This window comes from Tachyglossus aculeatus, chromosome 14 (assembly GCF_015852505.1).
Source record: "Tachyglossus aculeatus isolate mTacAcu1 chromosome 14, mTacAcu1.pri, whole genome shotgun sequence".
Taxonomy (NCBI): domain Eukaryota; kingdom Metazoa; phylum Chordata; class Mammalia; order Monotremata; family Tachyglossidae; genus Tachyglossus; species Tachyglossus aculeatus.
In genome coordinates, this window is record NC_052079.1 from 36,018,711 (window position 1) to 36,023,392 (window position 4,682).

Below are 4,682 nucleotides of genomic sequence, written 5' to 3' on the forward strand. Positions count from 1 at the left end.
TCTTCAACCTTGAATAAAATAAATCATAAACATAGGGAATGCCCATAAATACCACATATAAAGAATCTACATGTCTCCAAAAGAAACTGTCCAATAAAAAAGTGACATTGAGTTCTGAAAGGTGTTTGATTTTTGTATGACTTAAATCAACAAGAATAATACAGTTATGCTTATTAGCTTCATCTAGCCTTTCCTCCAGGAAGTTAGGATGATTCGAAAAACATAACCTCAATTATCTTCACCAAATCCCTATTACAGCACTAGTAATTGGCGTAACCAAAGTGCGTGGAAGAAGGAAGGGTTAGAGCCAGATTTGGAAACTGTGGTTCTCTTTCAGAATGATGTGCCCCATTCACCTCTGATGGCTTGAAAAAGTTAATGCAACTCCCACAAATTACAGTCTTAGTCCTAGGAAAAATATATGCACTGGAAAAAATCTCTCACACTGGCTATATTAGTTCTATTTAAGTCATTATGGTTACTGGACTATCTGATTTAAGTGATTCATTTTGTGAAATAATGTTCAGACCCTTGTCAGCAAAATAAATGTCAATGCATATTTCAAAACATTTTGCAATGCTCTCAGAAGGGGATCAACAGAAATATTGGATTATAATTATCTTGTAAAAGACTGCACTGGTGAAGACTCCAAGATTCTCAAACTGCTATTTTTTGTCCCCCCCAAAAAAAATATTATTTCAGACATTTGATATCTTGTAAGTATACCACTTAGAGACTAGATTCCATGATTCATTATCCATCGTCTTTCCTGACAGTTAAGCATTTATTGAACTGAACTATGACACAGTTACTTTCTTGGTAACAGTATCACTCCAACAGTGATTCAATTGCATCAGTTTCTATGTGCTTTGATTTATTTAGCAGTAACTCCCTGGATAATTTTTCTTTTTCAGAGTTTATCAATTTTTATTTACTTATATTGGTAAAAAGCAGTATAATCCTGTATTATATTAGCATATGTTTACATATACAGTGAAATTCATGAGTAATGCTCATTTAAGGCCTGAATGCCCTGACAGATAGTATGAATTTCAGTTTCTTGAAAGAGGCCTTTATTAAACAGAGCAAGGCAGAAGGATATGAAATTCCACTGGGGATGGTGAGCAGTACAAGGAACTCATTTTTTTCCCTTCTATGCTTTCCTCAAACAAACTTCTTAGCTTTTGCTGGATAAACCAAGGGCCTGTTTCACTTGACTGTGTAGAAGGTGTCAGTGCCTCGCATAGTTCAGTATTGAAATACAAGTTACTTAAGTTATGATGGAGCCCCAGTTAAGATAGTTCAACATTCATATTTTGAGAAAAAAAATACTATGCCATGTTTCAAGAGAGTGAAATCTATCAGTAAAGTCCCCCATGTTGGCTCATTTATTTCCTCTAACCTCAACTAAAAATACATTTGTTTGTAACTTCTTGGCAACAGTTCAATAGTCAATGAAAATGTGAACTTTAATTCTTTCTCCCTTAATATTTTCTATTCTGAATTCCTGTCAAGGATGTAAATAGCTACATTTCCAGGTGGAATTCTGACACGCTGCCTAAAGGGTCTAACAATAAGCTCTCATGTACAAGACTAAAGACATGCTGAGAAGGCCCTGTCTGGTTTCAGTGCAACTGGATTTTTAAAAAAGGAACATTTTATTTCTCTGACAAACCATAGATAAAGTAACTAGCATTGCCAAGCAGTCATTCACTGGGCTTCTATCACGATTTTATGCCCTTTTCATGCTTACATTATTTAGAAATAATTTTTCAATATTTCTCTCAGCCTACCAAAATTATAGCATTTTTAAAAGCGATTCCAAATTTCTGTATACAACTTTATTGAAATATAAACTATTTATATAATTATACATACATAGAGTTATATATATATATGCACATATATATCCTCTGAGTAATTTTTCAATCGTTTGAATAAGCATATACTATTTAAATGTGCAAAGAATGCAGCATGTGTCTGTGTACTTGTTTCATTGTCACTATATTGGAACCTACTGTAATTACATTGGCATCTGCTATTATGTAAGGTCAAATATTTTGCCTTAGGTTTGAACAAGTCCACGCTTTAGAAATATCCAAGAAAAATATAAAGTCAGTACATCCAAGTCAATTCTTTGAATCATTGTTCTCCAGGACAGTTTAAAATAAGTATAGTAAAAATGTTGTCACCTTCAAAAAAAAAAATCTAAGTCACTAAACAAAGAATAAAGCAAGTACAAAAACTTACCTTTGGCTCTTACTCTCTGAAATGGCATGAAGTTCCTCAGGACACGCACCTAGTGGTTTTAGCCTCTGACCAATGGAGGTGGATTCTGGTTCTGTGGGAGGTGATTGTAATAACTCTCCATCTCAATTGCCGTTTGGAAAAGCTAACTTGGAGAAGAGCTGCTGGGTTCTCAATATCATTGAAATCATTTTCTTTTAACAAATCCACATGGATAGCCAAACATAGCTTAGAAGCATTTCAGAGATGATGGAAAAGGCTTTTACCTGAGATCTCATCTATAAAACAAAGCTTGCAAAGAAGAAGAGGGTGAAATACGTTGAATGGATCTATACATTGGCATTATTTATGTAAAATTAGCCTACTCCCTATCTGTTACTAAAATTCAGCATAATTCCTAAAGAATGGTTTAGGGCTGTGACAAAAGTGATGAAAGTTCTCTAATATACAATAAAGCTCACTTTTTAATGTTGTAAATCATTAATGTGTATGTAATATTCTAAATACATTTAGTAATTCAAAAATGGATTTAACATTTGGAGACATTTTTGTAAGGGAGAATTTTTCACTCTGGAACAGAGCAAAACAGAATTAAACAAAAATTCCTTTATTCAGAGTGTAAGATTTCCTTTTTGGCTCCCGATAGCTGGCAACGTTTGTTGAATGTGAATCTATTAGGTACTGATTGTGTATTTAGAAGTGGTCTTAAATTTCACCTTCCTGTTTTTCATGCAAAGGATGTGGGAGAGAAATTTATTCTGATTTTTTACATATTACTGAAGCCCAAGTATCACTTCCCATAAAAATAAAAGAGATAATGCCTAATAAATTTGAAAAAGAAACATCATGTTCCCCAGAATTTTCTATTACCTAATGTGTGCTTTTTAAGTTTTGCATGCATCTAAAAGAGTGATGCTATGCAATTATATGAAATTGGACTTCTGCAGATTTCAGAGCATCTATTAAGTCAGTCAATCAGCCAGTGGTTTTCACTGGGTATTTATTTATTGTGTGCAGAGCACTGTACCAAGTGCTTGGGAGAGTACAGAAGAGCATAATAGCCTCAACAAATGCATAATCTACTTGTTCAGACCACTGCTTTATGTGCTAAAGGAGGTTACAGGAGACATCGCAAGACATGGTGGTTCCTCAAAGAGTTTACCGCCTAATGCCTTACTTTGTATTTCGTATAACCCCCCAAAACTTGAATTAGATGGAAATTATGGTATATGGTAGGCCTGCATACTCGAAGAAGACACTACCAATAATGAAATTAACCCAAGGTCACAGTGAGTCCAAAAAGATCAATACATGGTCACCTATTCTGATAATAGTGTTATATCTGGTATTAAGCACTTACTGTGTTCCAGGCACTGTACTAAATTCTGGGGTGGATACAAGCAAGCAGCTTGGACGCAGTCCCTGTCCCACGTGGGGCTCACAGTCTTAATCCCTGTTTCACAATTGAGGAAACTGAGGCGCAGAGAAGTGAAGTGACTTGCCCCAGGTCACACAGCAGACAAATGGTGGAGTTGGGATTAGAACCCACAACCTTCTCTGTGTACCCATGAACACCGACCTAATTACAGCTGTATTGTTTCTGGTTTGTGTTATGGGGTGCTGTTTTCACTACTACCTCTTTGTGACCCAGTACTCTCAAAGTTTCCACTCCTTATAGTATTTGTTAGGTGCTTACAAAGTGCCAGGCACTATCTAAGCCCTGGGGTAGATACAAGTTAATCAGATTGGAGACAGTCCCTGTCACACATGGGGTTCACAGTCTTATCCCCATTTTACAGATGAAATAACTGAAGTGCAAAGAAATGAAATAACTTGCCCAAGGTCACACATCAAACAAATGGTGGAATGGGGATTAGAACCCGGGTCCTTCTGAGTCCCAAGCCCATGCTCTATACACTAGGCCACACTACTTTATTAAGTCCTTACTATGTGCAGAGCCCTGTACTAAGCACCTAGAGAAGCAGCGTGGCTCAGTGGAAAAAGCACGGGCTTTGGAGTCCGAGGTCATGGGTTTGAATCCCGACTCCGCCACGTCTGCTGTGTGACCTTGGGCAAGTCACTTAACTTCTCTGAGCCTCAGTGACCTCATCTGTAAAATGGGGATGAAGACTGTGAGCCCCACGTGGGACAACTTGATCACCTTGTATCCCCCCCCCAGCGCTTAGAACAGTGCTCTGCACATAGTAAGTGCTTTAAATTTGGAGAAGCAGCATGGCTCAGTGGAAAGAGCACGGGCTTTGGAGTCAGAGGTCATGGGTTCAAATCCTGGCTCCGCCACTTGTGTGCTGTGTGACTTTGGGCAAGTCACTTAACTTCTCTGTGCCTCAGTGACCTCATCTGTAAAATGGGGATTAAGACTGTGAGCCCCTTGTGGGACAACCTAATCACCCTGTAAACTCCCCAGTGCTTGGAAC